At 37.1% G+C, this 17,335-nt stretch overlaps 1 protein-coding gene across 5 annotated transcripts in view; it reads right to left on the bottom strand.

Annotated features, from left to right (window-relative positions):
* Dscam3 (Down syndrome cell adhesion molecule 3) overlaps positions 1 to 10,837 on the bottom strand; it is a 184,747-nt gene extending 173,910 nt beyond the window's left edge. For all 5 annotated transcript variants that reach the window (XR_006882619.2, XM_046621079.2, XM_046621075.2 and 2 more), the window contains exon 1: positions 10,777 to 10,837. The gene's annotated coding sequence lies outside the window, so the exon portion shown is untranslated. The remainder of the gene's footprint in view (positions 1 to 10,776) is intronic.
* Positions 10,838 to 17,335: the final 6,498 nt, after the last annotated feature.

Below are 17,335 nucleotides of genomic sequence, written 5' to 3' on the forward strand. Positions count from 1 at the left end.
GCTATACGGCAAGGTATAAGATATAAATGTTATATATGTACAGAAAATTTCAAACTCGCGCAAAGAATGACAATGAGGTCAATGCTGCAGGCAGTCGGGACGAATTTTCACGCAATATTATTGGCTTTGAACATAGTTTCAGTGGTTAAACAATTTACACTCACATTATGTTACAAAGTTTTGCAATTAGATTCGAAAAATTGAAATTCTTAAAAGCCCACGAAGTTGTCACGGAATTTCGATAAGGCCAAACGAATGGTATTATTATTTTTATTCATGAATTTTGACACCGGATAAGATGATGTTTCTCAACTTCAACAAAGCTTTACGTTTTTCAGCATTTAAGTAAAAATACGAAATTTACAAAAATTCCCATTGAAATGGTGGCCATGAAGAATTGAAATCTCGTCTAATCTGAACGTTCGCTTCTACTGGAAATTAATCGATCCGTAATTGTTTATTAACACTATATATTATTCATTTCTCATTTCAATTGAAAAATTATGCATGTATGTTTCCAAGTTGAAAACAGATGTGACCTGAGACAGATTTCGGAAGCAGAATGTTATTATTATTGTAATCTTTACAACGATTATCGAAATTTATCGAATCGTGATTTCAAAATCGGTCCAACAGTATCTTAAGTGCAGACCGTCTCATGTCAAGCTAAAGAATGGGCAAAAAATTTTGTAAATAAAAGAAAGTATAAATAACGACAATACACTTCGATCACACGCTCGACGGTATTTTCGGCAGTGAAATTATTTCGTAAGATAAAAATAAAATCGTCGCGACAAATACGGTAGAATTTTCGACATTTTTCGTTCCAAGTTCATCATGACTGCAGAAGTCTGCAGCAGAAGATGATTACGGTAATAATCTACGTGTGAAATTAACCCCCTCTGAGCTTAATCGGCGAGGATCAAAGTTTAACTATGGAATGGAGGGCGAGGCGGCTGGTACAGACATTAGTCGTCAACCAACCGACGGGACGGCAAAGTGAACGGTCCGGAGGCTCAGCCTCGCAGAGATTACCCACGCTTCACACCCGATGGACCAAAACAGCTGCAGGCTCTGATTTCACCGCAGAAACTCTGACGAAACGCGGTTTCAATTCTGCGGCACCTTCCATTTGCGGTATGAGACTGCTTCAAATTGCGAAAAGATTTTTTTTTTTAACGATACAGCTGTTCTCCACGGGTATTTTTTTTCGAACTCAAAATCCAGAGTAAGAGATTTTTAGTTCAGTGTCAGAGGTGACTCTTTCTTGTTTAAGTTGTTTTGAGCACTGGGTCACGTGACCGAGTTACAAGAGTATTGATGAGAATCGAATATCCCATTTTTGTTAAGTTTTTTTTTTTTTTTTCACGTGGTTGTCCTGATGTTCGAAAGTGCCCTTTGGTCAGACAGGACAGATGAATCATCGTACGAATTAATGTTTGAACAATTTGCAAAGTATGCTTAACCTCAGAACCCGTCTCGCAGCGAAATAAGTTGATGAAAAATTTATACAGCATTTATTCAATCCTAGCTGACCAGAGCACACTTGCCGACAATGGCACGGTGATTTTACGAAATATTCGAAATTGATACCGAGTTTCATTGTTAAGAAAAAAGTATCAGGATTCTCGGGAATAATGTTGAATTGGTCACGTGACACCATGGTCAAAATACCTTGAATGAACGTATTAAAAATTAATCTTATTTCAGTTTCTTGACCGATTTTTCGAAATAATCGTGTCGTATTGTTTGAAATTGACACGAGTATGTTGTTTTACAAATTATTTAAATGAGAAAACCGACTTCTTACACTTGATAAAAAATCCTGTACCCTTCGAGAGGATTGTATCTACGGCACAAGAACTAATGTCTAGACATTTTCCCAGTTGGAGAAAAATGTATTTTTCCAATTTGAAACAGTCTATTATAGGTAGATACAATGTATATATAAACTTTTAACCATTTTGTGCGTGACGTTGCAGTTACGGCAGGTTCCCGTCGCATGCCGTCAGATATCATCGTACACAGGTTGGGTTAGGTCAGGAAAGGTGGCTTACGGCCTAGCGGATGTCGGCCTGCTTCTGTCTATGTAACTATGTATGGCGCATTCCGTGCCATGTAGAGATGGGCAATTCAAGTTCGGCCTTTTCTGTTCAAGAACCAGAAATAATTAATTATCATCATTCAAGATCGTTTAAATCAACGCTTGGTCGAACAATTTATCGGAATCGTTTCAACTCCTATAAAAATCTAGTAACCATTCGTTTTGAAAATAATAGATATATCAATATAAATATGCCAAAAATAGAAAATTAACATTTGGTTAATCAACTTCGAAAAACCTATTAGAAGAAATATTAAAGTAACAGGATCATCGCGAATTTTGTTTTTTCTTATGTATAAACATTTCTCAAGCAGTTGGAAATCTCGAACATTTCAATCTGATTATTCGATTTTTCGCAATATAATTAAAAAGTCACTTAGTTAGCCTGAGTAGCATAATTATTTTATTCAGATTCATCTGATTTGTCGATATCAGCAAATTAACCGACCAACCCTGATCTTCTACCCTTTCACAACTTCGTAAACTGGCAAGTAAAACGCACTATGAATAATTAAACGAAGAATGAATTTTTGGAAGATAGACTTTTCAAAGAATTGGTAAGCTTTTATTCCGCAAGATCGCCAAAATGAGAGCAGCAAATGCAAAAACTTTGAACAAGTCGTTGAAAAATGTCTGCGAAGAATAAAGTTCATCGAGTTGGCGATGGAATGCCTCATACGCACGGATTTACAAGGATCGTGGAAATTTTGGTTACATACACCTACATTTACATATGTATACGTGTACATCCAACTAGGGGACAGGCATACCCGGTTTGTTGAACATCGAGGCTATAACCACGAGACGGGTTATTTCCTGGCTAACGGTGCAGCCATTTTCCAGCCGCCATAAAGAATGCTCGACGCAGTGAGAAAAAATTCATTCGCTAAAGTTACTGGAAAACTACTAAAATGGATAACGTTACGATGTAACGTTTTAAATGTTGTTGGAATTGCAGAAAAAAAATTGTTACAAGCAGCAATACATTTAGTGTAATTTCAGCTATCAACTGAAACCTAATACCACATTTTATAGTTATCGGGAATACAATTCTATTTGTTTAGTGTCCTACATTTTTTTAATGAACAAGGCCTCAACATCAAATTATCGTAACAATTGCCAAAAAATATATTCTTCAAGTGGTCCTAATGAAAAAGCATAAGACTATTCCATGAACAGCTTATGCAAAACTAATTTTCACTACGAACCCAGAATTATATTTTTCAGTTAAGGCAAAAAAATATAAATACTCGAGGACTGCGTCGTAGCCACAACTATGAAAACGACCGATCGTCAATGAAGTTCTGATCGAAGGTATGACTGTCCTTATATCGAATAACATTATATTACATGTTGTAACTATCTACAAAATGAATTTCTAACGACCGCACGATCCGTCGTCTGTAAAATTAATTAAATGCGCGATGCGCTACAATCCGTGAGTGGCTGTTTGCCAGGGTGACCAACCGTCATAAATGTAACCTCAAAAATTTTGACAATTGTTACTGGCAGTCGACTCAACACCGACAAATGTCAAAATTTTTGAGGTTACATTTATGACGGTTGGTCACCCTGGCAAACAGCCATTCTCAGAATGTAGCGCGCGTGCGCAATAAATTGTAGCAGACGACGGAACGTGCAGTCGTTAGAAATTCACTCTGCGTGTATGACCAATTAAAAAAAAACAAAGATTTTCAGAAATCCTGACAGATCGTACAACGGTACTATAACCCCATCCGCAATCGTTAGTTTCGTCGCAATTACTCCTTGTATGCTCCTTAGATTAGAGTTAGCTAGTTGTGCGTCTAGTCGGACAGACTGCTGCAATGATACCGTCGTGCAGGCATCAGTACCTGCTTCATGTTAAACTCAGTCGCTGTGCTAGGAGTTCTGGGACAAATGGAGACAGCTACAGTCCGCCTATTCGCCTTGCGATTAGCAGTTGGCTGCACTTCAAAACCGCCGTAACCCGTCTAGAAGTCGAACTAAAGTTCAGTAAAACCACTGCTGTGACACGTTTACGCCAAACATTGAAACTTGAGGATGTACCAAATGTACAGTCTAACCAAAGAGGTATGAAAGAAAAAATATCGTACAACGAAAGTTTGAAAATGTAACTGGAGTTCATCGAGTTGAATTTAATTCAAACGAAATTCTCTCATAACTGATTAAATTTGAAGAAAACCAGACATTTCAGCTACAATAGCATAATTATTGACGACTTTGAAGATATCCCAGTATTAAATCGTTTCTGGGATGAAAAACTCGCATCGTTGAACAATTTTAATAAACTTGAGCTTCCGAAGCTTATATCTCGGAAACTAATGATTTTTGGGACTTGTGTCAATGAGAACAGTTTCGATCGGGAAGAGATGTACCATAACATACTGAAAATCCTTCCAATTTGACAGGGAGCCAATTTGAATTTTACTTTAGAAATTTCAATACTGCTGAAACGAATTAGTATGGCATTATAATAAAGTCCTACAACTAAATTTAGACGTGTCGTTACAGTTAATTATTTCTATGACAATCCGCAGCGCGTATAGAATGTGCTTTCTATAACGTCGCGACGGGATCCCATAAATGAAACATCAATTTAAGGACCCGCGACGTCGAAGTAGGCATCAGGACTGACCGTAACGAGCGGGCATAACAATTTGCGTTTACGCCTTTATCAAGACTCATTGTCAGAGGCTGGGGACGAGATTTAAAGCCTGAAGCTTTGATGGATTCGTGGCTCCTTCGGGGGGTGTATAATATTCGTAAACATGATGTACGTAGATTCACATATAATATCGTTCCTCCTGCCAATCACGTATCTCTGAATAGCAATCCCCTCCGCTTTCAAAATATTTACGACTATTTTTACGAGGAGATAACGATAATAACGTATAACATGCGTGCATGCATGCCGCACATTTCTATAGTTTTATACCCGTAAGCGCGGTTTTGATGAGAAAAAGTAATTTGACAAAACGACGAATCACGAGTGAAGGCAAAATCTCATTGAAATTTTGAATATACGAAAATGGTAGAAGTTATTTCTAAATTCCCGCGCACCGTAAGTTGCCGAGATTCGTTGGCTAAAAACCGATATTTTTTATCAACTTTATCATCGAAAGGTCTTGCAATCGGTACTTATCAAATAATTATGTCCCTGAGTAAACGAATGTCTCTTAAAAATTTATACAAAAATACTTGTGAATTTGTAGAAAACAGTATTCCGAATCAAATGAACTCTCGTAGAGTGAAATCGAACGAATCTAATAGATTTTTAACAATTTTAAAGCGATTTGAAGTGAAGCATCGATATATAAGCTTTTGTTTATAACTTCAGTATTTTCAATTTTACATTTATAAAGACACTCTGGTAGCTTACGAATATAATAATTTGACGAACGAAGAACGATACAACTGTCTCGAAACAGAATTGACAATAAGTTGTTGACCAAATAATGTTACTCGAGAACCAATGCTGCTCGTCATAAAATAATTATCAAACTTAGTAATTTTGTTGGTCAGAAAAATAATTACCTATCAATTAGTGTAATACAACCAATTGGTTCGAAATATTTGCGTAGCGCTCAACTTTGCGAGTGGATACATAATTATTTTTCAAACAATATTTCGTGATCAATGGGCTCGTTAAAAATGAGAAACGAACAATAATGACTGATTTCGCGTAATAACGTAGAACGTGTATAGAATCGGGTGATTGTAGTAATGAAAATATACGACTCGACGCCAAAGACGCGAAGGGGAGAAAAAGACTCGTCGAGGAAAATGAAAAAACAGGGGCTTTTTAATGAATTGCGTGGGCAGTTGAGGACGCTTAGGCGGAAAGCGCATTAAATTAATTTATGTACTGAAGGGAAAAAAAATCATATTGAAGTTAAAGCGCCGTTGCTGTGTTTGGTCCACCTCTGCTCACGCGGACGTAAAAATTAAGCAATAACGATGAGATAAAAAATTATACGAACTCGGAAGTGACTCGGAAGAAAACGGCGCCCTTTAACCGCGTTAATTGTAATGGCATTAATCAAGGTAATGGTGCCGCAAACTCTTCCGCGCTTTAATTAGCCAAAGTTCAAACGATAAACAATAGGGTTGGCAGTAGTTATATTTTGCAATTCCACGCTTGTACCTTTACGTCTGATCCTCATGAGGACCCGACGATATGGAACCAGACTACAAACAGTAAGTAAGCTAGAATTATAATGCAGACGCACGATTTAATTGTAAATTGAAATGCTACGGTTGCTTTATTCAAATAAACGCCTGATGCGGCGAGCAACATTTCACTAGATTCATAATAACGAAGGATTTGAGCTTTTGAAGAGAATTTAATCCACCATCGGTTTGTCGGTTATTGAGTTACAGCTGTAAAACGACAGTGGTCATAAGTGCCTGTTATCGAATTACTCAGAAGGCAGTCCAATTGTTAACCAACCGCCTCAGTTTTGAATTTCACAATCAGGAAAGGCCCGTAAATACTGTACTTACATGATAAAATACGCTGCGGTATTACATACGAGGTGTGTATATTACATGCATACATGCATGTAGGAGAGGTCATGGCATTCGCTTGTAAATCAAGTTAATAATTACGATTCATTAGCATTGATTTTGCGCTCAGAAAAACTTATTTTTCTTACAGTTACTGAAAAATTATATCAGGCATCGTTGCAATAATAAGTTAAATGTTGTTGGAATGACACGAAAATTTAGTACGAGTCATTATTCAGTGTGATTACTGTTGTCAGTACTAAATAAACTGGGTATTGCAAAGTCAACTCTTCCTGTTTGAATTATATTATTGTTTCAGTTAAATCAACCCTTAACGGGAATCAATAAAAATCACTTGAAATTAATATTAACAAATGGATGCTACGAAGCATTAATTGCTCAACATTAACATGTGATTTCAATAATTTGAGATGATTTCCAACGATTTCAGATATTCAATATCCATATACGTAAAATAATAAAATAATCATCTGACATGTAGATGAATTGACTCGATTTTTTTCGTACAGTTAGTATATGCTAATACAAATTTTGAAATTTCTTTCATTGCTTAGATGAAAATGAAGATAATCTTATCGCTTTTATATAGATGCTTGCGAACTTTCACCGTTCAACTCACTTTCTTCCGGCTCTAAACTTTGAACTCTCGACCGCCTCGTAACTCCGATATCGAATCAGAATTCAAATAATGCCGGGTTCATTCAAAAGCTCGCCAGACACGCCGGCCGTTGCTCTACTTACTATCGTTGCGTACGACCGCACCGGCGTCTCTACCACTGGCTACAACGCTTACGTTAGATATACTCGTGCTGCCTCTTTGCATCGGGAGGTGAGCCGCTTTCGACCCTGAAAACTCTTGAAAAGGAGGCGAGTTCAGTGGCTCATTTTCGTGGGAACACCATTTTTTCGATACTTTTTTTTGTTTCCGAGAAAAACAAGGATAAACTCGTGCAAAATGTTTACAGAACACAGTGTTTTAGAAAATTACGGTTTCCCACATTACACCAGAATAATACGCTAGTTACCAAATTCATGATGCTTCCGCGAGAAACTGTCAAATTTTAATAATAAAACAAAAAACTTTTTTTTATATCACATTGATCAGGCTCAATTTAAGAATGAACCAATATAGGGAGAGACCCAGAGTTTAATAACTTTGAACGATAGAATTATAAAACATTTTCTCAAATTGTTGGTATACGTTATTCGAATTTGCTCGGAATAATTGTTATTCCATATTGGGAAATGTTATTTCATTCGCGTTCACCGCATCATTGCTGTAATATCTCGTTTAAGTTTTGTTCTTTTACGTTCGGTTGGCTAATTTTATTCCAGTTTCAACAACTTATAAGCTGGAAAGTTAACGCCTCCTAAAAGGCGCGCGTCGCGGCAAAATGAGTGCTAATACACCTCCCTGCGCACCTATTACACTTTGCCAGTTTATAATGCTTGTATAGTATGCATATACATGCAGTGCCAGAAAGTTTAAACGTGGTTCATCGTATATTACCGTGATAGATTGTGAACATAATTTTACAGTTTCTAAATATCGTTACGTCTTATTTATTCTCGACCTGATATTTCAACGTCAATCACTTTTGACTGGCAATTACTCTTCACATGCAGATTCAGAATTTATAGTGTAACGCCTTAGAGTCGCGGAGAAATTTGTGCTCGACTCAAAATCGAAATAATCAGGAATAAGAATATTGCGCGAATTGCGACCATTCGCTAAGTTCATCGATTATAAATTATGCTGTAATCATTTGCACCGATGCTGTAAATCTCATCAGCCAATAAATAATTTGCAGTAAAAATTTCTACGTCCGTATGTCAAATATAAAAGCTAATCGTATCACGGTGAACAAATTAGCATCGTATTGCATGGAAATTAACAAATTATTCTCTAACCAAATAACAAAGTTTTAAAATTGAAACGAACGTTCCGAAAGAGTCTGTGAAATTGGAATTATGAATTGTGACGAAAACTTTTTGATACTGTATAATAGAACATTTTTCAAAATTAATCTTTGATTCAATAAGAAGTTTATTGGAACAGCTTTTACAATTCAAAATAAATTTCTGTCAAACTAATAAATTTCATTCGATTTTTCTGAAATTTACTGACCATCGAAATCACTTCTAGTCGGTCCAATAGATTCTCAAACAGGTTCGAATCACCATAAATTTTTTATCTGGATGCAAAACTCGTTATTACATATCGTCGAGAATGGGTATAAATTTTTATCAAGCTTCCGTCGTACAAACCGTAAATCATAAAATGACACACGCAGTATGATCATTGACACAAAATTCGGAAAAAATAAGCACGAAAAACGCTGTGGAAATTCGTTTTCTCATTCTTCAGGAACTTTCGCGCAAAATTTGTATCGTCATCAACACTGTAAAAATATTCGGCGTGTAACATAACACTGTTCAATGTTGAATTCAACACCATTTGGTGTTACTTTACAAAGAGCAACACTTTCTTAGATGCAAGATTTTTGTACAACTTATGCTGCACACCTGTGCGTAACAATGGTGTCACACCGGGGTCACTGGAGACCCCACGTCAAGGATCATTGCGAAGAAACGGAGATATCGATTCGAATAACTTGACAATATTCTGGGATACTCTTTAACTATTATGCTTCAAGATGAATTAGTTATCTTTAGCAAAATGAAATTTTAAATATGCAACAAAAATCAAAAAAAAAACAAAACAAAAAACAACAAAATACCGGAAAATGAATGATTCTAGTCAAAAAATCGTAACTTAGTGAATTTTGAACATTTTGAGCTGAGAGTTGATGGATTAAGTCTTGAGACACAGATGTTTAAGAAAAAAAGGAGATACTGCGTAATGAAAAAAAGGTGTTTATTTGAGTGAGTGAAATTGAATTTTTGGCGAAAGAATGATTTAACAATTTTTACGATATTTCATTATTTATCTTAGATCAAATCAGATTATTTCGGATAATTTTCATATGGAATTTATGGTGAAGACGACGTGAGGTCAATTTCACCCCGGTGTGCAGCGGGTTTCGTGGTGTTGTCCCCTATCGGCCATGGAAAAAAAATTTCATTCAACGCGAAACAAAGTTGGCAAGTAACGAATTGAAGAGGACTTAATTTGAACACGGTATTTTTTCCAACACCCGATAAACGAGGTCCAATGATTCTCGATTTTCAAACAAGGACCGAGCAATAGTCACTGAGAGTTGTTAGAGGGCACAGCTTTAGAATGAGAATGCGGAACGTACAGTCACAAATGCTTTTGATAGAAAAACGTGATAAAGAAAAGATTTACAAAGCGTCAATCATTTACAGATGCAAAATTTGGAACCCTGAATTTCTAATGTAAACACCAAAACACCAACGTATTTTAACAATCGTCAGAGAAATTACATTATTTTATTATTTTTCACTTATTCTGACCAGCAATAACTCATTTTATTTGCAGATGAATTTTCCGTAAATCGAGTTAGATTCTGGATAACAATAATTGACCCGTTGCTAAATCACAAGTTTATTATCTGTAAACTAAAACGTATTTTTTAACCAATTGACGGGCTTAAAAAATGGTAATTTGCCACGTCTTAATTCATGAATAAATTAATCTATTGTTCAAAAAAGTCATACAATAATTAAAAAAAAGAAAAAAATAGCAGAACAATACGTGATTTCTCTGTATTGTGACTAACAGGATGTTTACAGTTGAAATTCGTCGTTTAAACATTTTTTTTCCACACTGCACGGATTTTTTTTTTTTTTTTTTTCTTTTTTATTCTTGATTAGGTTGAACTCGGCGAGGATAAGTTACACTTTTTGAACCTTTGTTTAGTCATATTTTTCATTCGGCACATTTTCGAGCCGACCGTACGTCCATCACGTGCATCCTTATAAACACGTTCAGGGTTGTTCCATAATATCTCTGAAGTGTTTTTTAAAGCGAATTAAAACGCGGCGCGCACATGGTGTCTAGGTTCCCGGGGCTATTAAACTCGAGGTGTTTCCTGCTCCCATTCGCTCGTTTCTGCGGGGGGGGAGGGGGAGGGGGGAGGGGGGAGGGGGTTGAAAAACTTCCCACGCATGTTTCTGCGGGGCATTCCTTCGGTGCGGATGATTTTCGAGAAGCTTACCCTCAGAGACAGCCCTCGACCCTCCCGGCTGGACGTCCGTCCGTCGATGCACGTCGGAGGCTGAGCGCGAACTGAACTTTCGAACCGAGGGCTGCCACCCCCACCACCGAAACGCCACCCTCTCGCGCTGCTGTCAACCAGGACTTGTGGACCAACTTCTCCCGCTGAAGACCCGCCGCCGTTAACCCCGATTTAAACTTATCCAACACTATTGCGTCACACCGAAGGCTGTATCAAGTGCCTGGAACCCTCGAGCACCCCAGAAATTTCATTAATTTCTTAAATCTGCCAATTTTTCCACCCTCTACAGAAGAAATATAAATACCTACATCTGTCGGATTGACATGCACAAGTCACAGCGATTTTCGTATTCGACAAATTGGAAAGTATCGGGATTTTTCATCCCTTGGTTGTAAAAGTTGTTTACCGCAACAGTAAAAATGATCCCACGCTAATGGAAATGTTCCGATTGTATTAAGCGAACTGTGATAAACGTGAATTTTTTACTCCTTGAAGGCGTACCAATTTTTCAAATAAAATAATCGTTAATTGGCCATACGAACTTACCTGGGATTGAGAAGGAAAACGCCAGGAGAAGAAATGAACGATCGGCTGCCGGATGGTAATTGATCAGTGAATTAAACAGTGATGTAGCCGCTTCGTATTTCTGACTTTCCAATAATTATCCCTATAGCGTTACATTCCGCGATGAAAATTAAGCCCACGCTACATTTTAGATCCTCTAAAGTTGATTATAGCGTCTTCAAAAATTCGATATTATCCATGAAGCCATTTTCACGCAAATACACGTGTTGAAAAATGCTAGAAAACGGTGAGTGATAATGTGAGTAATGAATCGTGTTTCGAAGTCGAAAAGGATGTTTTTCTAAACGACGTTTTTCAAGAATACAAACGCAATAGGTACTCTGCTTTACGATCGTGACTAAACAACGCAAAACTGTGTTATAACATAATGAGCTTAATACTGATCAATAATTCATGGACGTTTGATGGATCGACCGAAACTTATTCGAACCCAGATAATTTGGGTTTACAGCGATGAAGACGCGTCCTGGATCATAAGGATCGCATTACGCCTGAGGATGTCACTGCTAGGTGATCAAACTTGCGATCATTGCCTCAATAATCGTCCGTCTCGAAACTTTCGACTCGATTTTAACATCCTCCTCTCGCAACGGTCTCGCAGATTACCATTTAATTACCGACAGGGGATCAGACTCCGGGAAGTTTCGTTCAGGCAGTAGTCGATGGAAAAAAGGTTCAGGTTGAAATCGTAATTTGCTTCCCATTGAAATATACGTGTGTACAAACACCCTCGAAGAAAATATTCTCACCCCCCGGAATCTACAATGACGTACAATTTGGATACAACAAAAAAGAACCCGAAATTTCTTCCCTCGCACAACTTTTTCCTTTAATTTTTTCAATCGTGCAACAAACGTTGTAGCTCTTATTGTGCCGATGTATAAGAATAAGCTCCTCCCCTTTAGAAAATTGATTCCGACGGGAAGTGAAAATATGTTTTATACATTATCCACGACCAGCTAAAGCGCCGCGATCCTGAGATCACGGAAACTGCTTGGCTTGACTCTGTTTAAAAACCCGAATCAATTCATGTCGTCGAGACTAACGAGCTGCTCCGTTTGAAAGCACAGCGTCCATCGATGTGTCAAAATTCCTTCAACACCTTTGCGTGTCACTTCTATTATACACATAACTCTGAGACTTCAGATACTCGAAATTTGGCCATCACAAAATAGGTCCCCTCATCATCGATTCGGTTAAAAATTCACTTTAATTCAAATGGAAGGTTTCCCTGCATTTTTCAAGTGGCATTATTGACGTGTAAAATTGCCGATTGACTGTCAATAAACGAATCACGATATTCGTTTCTATTTCTAATTCAGTTAGTGCACCCGTAAATAGAGGGCTGACATTAAACCAGCTTTGCAATATTCATGCGCTTCATTGTTAGACACTTTCCAAATTTTACGTCAGATAATACGATTAATTATTTACACGGCAGACATGTGACGGCTAAAAAGTTGCCACGTATTACTAAAAACTTGTTTTCAACTAAAATCAAAAGACAAAAACGAAATTTGAAAAAAATACCATCATCGTGATTACTCGCCCTACATATGGAAACTGTAAATGATTTCGACAGCGAACATTGAGGGCCATTTTTAAAAAATGCCGCATTTTTTATAGCTGTGCGCGATAACGGCGCTTTATTGATTGTCGGGTCGAATCAGATCAAGATTGTTTACATCCACTGTTTGCCCGTTCCTCGGTGCCGGTCAAGCTGAACTAACAACGGACAGTGTAGAGCTTGTGAGAAGGGTGTGTTAGGCGTGTATCTTCCAGCTCAAGCTGCTGCGATGATCAGCTTCGAGAAGTAGATTTCCGACCAAGGCGTTGCGTTGCCATGCAGTTTCATGGAAAGACCGAGAGCTGGACCAAGACTTCGTCAAAATATTTGGGCCGGTATGTAAATCTCACGTTTGTTTAGCTAAAATGTGGACCGAATGGCTCGTGGTTATGAAAAATCCTAACGAATCACTGCTAAAATGTCGGGTAGAAAGTTCATCGAATTACAAGTTCCGAACAAGTTTGCAAAAATAGAAAAAAAATTGAGGAAGAAGAAAAATAAAAAACTAAGCGCTCCTTAGTGCATCTTCCGAAATTCGATGGATCTATAATACGTATGGCTTATACGCGCACGTAATCTAAGGATTTATAATGGATTTCTCAGTAAGTCCGTCATCCACTTATTTGCAGAGAAATCGATGAAATGAGGGTAATAAAAGAGAATAACATTTTCTTTTGTACGACTCTATCGTTCGGGCTTGCTGCTTTCCTCATTCTCCACTCCGAAATGCCCACGAACATCCCTTTAGCCGGTTTCTCGGTTCCTCATCCGCATTGGTTTTGGCTTATATACGCGAGGCTTTTATTTATTCAAGGGATATCTGCCTACGAAGAAACACTTGCAAGCTTTTACCCTCTTCTTCTTTCTATGCTTTTTTTCAACATTGTTTTTCTGTTTATTTGTCCCCCTGCTGCCTCACCAAAGGAACACATTTATAAAGTAGACTAACAAAACATTCATAAATATTCGTGGAGCATTTTTTTCAAATTTCAGCCTGTCATCACCTCGTACTGTTTTTCACACTCCTCTACACAAGTCGTACAACTATTTTGTCGAAATTATAGAAATGAAAAGCATCTCTTTCACCGTCTAGAAAATGGATTTCTTAGGGAGTGAAATTTTTATAGAGACTGCTGAATTTTTCTACAAATGCTGCGTAAATTTTGCGGTGTCGCTCTTTTTGTCGTGGGAATTAAAATTATTTGTTAGAAAGTATGAAATCTTATATTACTTACTTGTGCGAGTGAAATAGAACATTTCATTGACAATAAGTGCTTTTTGAATTGAAATAAGAAAATGCTGAAGAAGAGTACAGATTATCGCAGATAATAAATATTCAGACACCAGCCACAAGAAAGTTTTTAAATAACTGTTCATTTCTTTATTAAATTTTTACAATTTGTTTGCGTTCTTCTCTGACAGAACAAAAAAAAAAACGCTTCACAGCCTCGTGTAAGTATAACGGGAAAAGAAATGTCTTTGAAGAACTGAGGGTGTCTCGAGGGAATTTTCTCGATAACGCAATTTTATTACGGCAGTTGCCTAGTCTTTTGAAGTATAATCAGGTAAAAGTTGGGATTTGTGAGACCTCCCCTCCCGGAGTTACATGCGTATACTTTCAGTCAAAACGGAGGCAGTTGTATAAAACATCGCTTCAACCGCTGCTTCGATTTTATTTCTTTTGATCTGTAATTGTTTACAAAAGTCTTCCTATGGGAATAAACACAGCTTACTGGTTGATGCCGCATTCAAATTACCAGAGCCAATAATTTCTTTGTCAGTAGGATTCAAAGAACAAGCAGAATTCGTTATATCTTTTTTCTTTTACTATCTATTAAAAGATAAATGTCGCAACAAGTTTTTTGTTCATACGTTCAAATACAGGTAGATCTAAACCTGTATTTCCTCATTTTTATTCAAAAGAAATGCAGGGTCAGAAAGCTCACGCCTTGAAATTTTTGCAAAAATATTTTTGCACCTGAAAAACGTTAAAAACCAACTATTATTATACACATTAAGCTACACGTATTCTTTTTAGATAAATTCAAAATCAACATTTCGGCAGCTAAAAGACAACAGATTTGAATTGGTCACGACAGCAGATATGCTTCGATGTATTTGTTATTAAAACAGTATGCAAAAAAATGATTCGCCCTTTTCCTTTTCAGACCTGCCAAATAGTGATATGTTGACGCTCACGGTATATGGAATTTATAATAAATAGAATAATTTTCTCTGATTTACTTTACATTTACCTAGATTATATTTGTTTTTCAGCAAAAAATCGTACAGCAATTTGGACAGTGTTTTTACATAACTGGTACGTATATATTCAATCAAGTAAACTATTGCATCTTGCAGACATTACGAAACAAATGTTTCCCATTGTTTGCGTATGCGTGTAACTGAAATGCTTTTTATTCGCATGATCCTCCGCATCGGTTCACACCACGCTGGTTTCGCATCATACAAATATATGTACGGTATGCTAAAAAAGTCAAAATATACGTATTCACTTTTCGGAATACAATATACCCAACCCAAAATATCGGAACGGTCGGAGATCCCGCTCGAAGGTGGATTTTGTATCCCGTATGCAGCATCATCTATAAATATATACAAGTAATAGGTTATACAGATGTATACATACGTACTACACAAATTATTTAGTATACATGCATATATGCATACAGCACACACATAAGATAGGCATACGGCTCACGTCACGTACACTTAACTTGTTGGATTCTGACTGATCATGGGCGCGTGTATTTGGCCTGAACGCGAATTTCGTTGAGAACCGCTTGATACGTCGCGCATGCGCATGCGCGAACGCGCGTACTGACACTGTTATATCCGACTCACTCGATATGTTGGCGCACCATTTTACCGATAGTTCAAACGGTTCTCATCGTATTTCGTGTTTGCGTCAAATACACGTGCCCCTGAATCGCTCAGAATCCGACACGTTAAGTGTACGTATACGTATACACACCACAGGTCCATAAGCCCGTTGCAATTTACAATATTAAATTATTCATGAATCTCTTCGCCCCAGTGGCGGCTGGCGCACTCTTCGCTTTATAGACACTCGGCGAGCGCGAAGATCGTGAATTTACATTTCACTGCTGAGCATGAATCCTCCCGTCGCTCGCTCATCTCGTCCATTCCCGTACGGGCAGGGATGTACGCATTCACGTAAGTATTATACATCTTACATACATGCATACATATCACATCCTCGTCCTCGTGCATTTGTATGCCTGTTGAGTGTGCCAGGATAGAAATATCCACGCACCGTAAAACGACGATGGGGTTTCGATAACTTACGGTTCCCGGAGCTCTTTTAGTAATTACCGTCATAATAATAATATGAATAAATTTAAATAACATGAGCTGAGATAATAACAATTTATGGAAAGGTTTTGTAATTAGAACGTTCAAAATGCACAGAAACAAATTTTCGGAATAGATATTATAGGGATTACGGATATATAAAATACTTGATGATAATTTTCAACAATGTTGAGGCTAACGAGAATGATGACAATATGAATCCTCGAATGACATATGTAGATAATTTCCAACAGCCTCTGTCAATACTTACTGTTATATCATACAAAATGATGAAGTTGTACCTCCATTTTTAAATCAGATTTCAACAGTGAAAGTTTGCATCATCACAGAATCTAAAAATGCATTACTTTACACTCATAAACATTCTTTATGCCCAGACTTGCGATCTCTTTTTTTTATCAGATAGTTACTTTCGTTATGTGATTGAAGTTAGTAACATTTTCCTGCATGTTCAGGAAAAATCTTTACTCTGCGACATTAGGATTGTCTGAAATTTAATAAACCACACTGAAACAAACATACCCATATTTTTCTAAAGCAAACTATTCGAAGGTCATTCTAAAACTGTAAAATAATGACATTTTGTCTGATATTTCGAAACATTAATGTTACTTACTTCCACCTCTTTTGTCGTACCAAGTTTTCTCTAAGACTATACAAAGTCGCAAGAGACTCTCTAGAAGTTAGATGTTCTTTACAGTATGTGGTCAACGTCTTGAGGGCATTTGGAATTACAGATTGCAATAGTTGATGATGGTATACCGTTTTAGGGGCATTTTTAACCTTTTAAGGACGGGGATTTTTACGTTGGAATCGACCTTTTATTTTACACGAAATTTGTGTATAATATCAACGAATTTCTCACGTCGAGTGTCTGACCAACCCAGTGGTAGAAATATCAACCAGTCCCGTCCTTAAAAGGTTAATTACTCGTTTATCGATGGTATACCTATACTTTGAGTAATTGTGCTCATTATTTTTTGTATTTCTAAAAGAAAACATTATTGCTACATTTTTTTTCTCTTTGAA

The sequence above is a fragment of the Neodiprion pinetum genome, chromosome 4 (assembly GCF_021155775.2).
Source record: "Neodiprion pinetum isolate iyNeoPine1 chromosome 4, iyNeoPine1.2, whole genome shotgun sequence".
Taxonomy (NCBI): domain Eukaryota; kingdom Metazoa; phylum Arthropoda; class Insecta; order Hymenoptera; family Diprionidae; genus Neodiprion; species Neodiprion pinetum.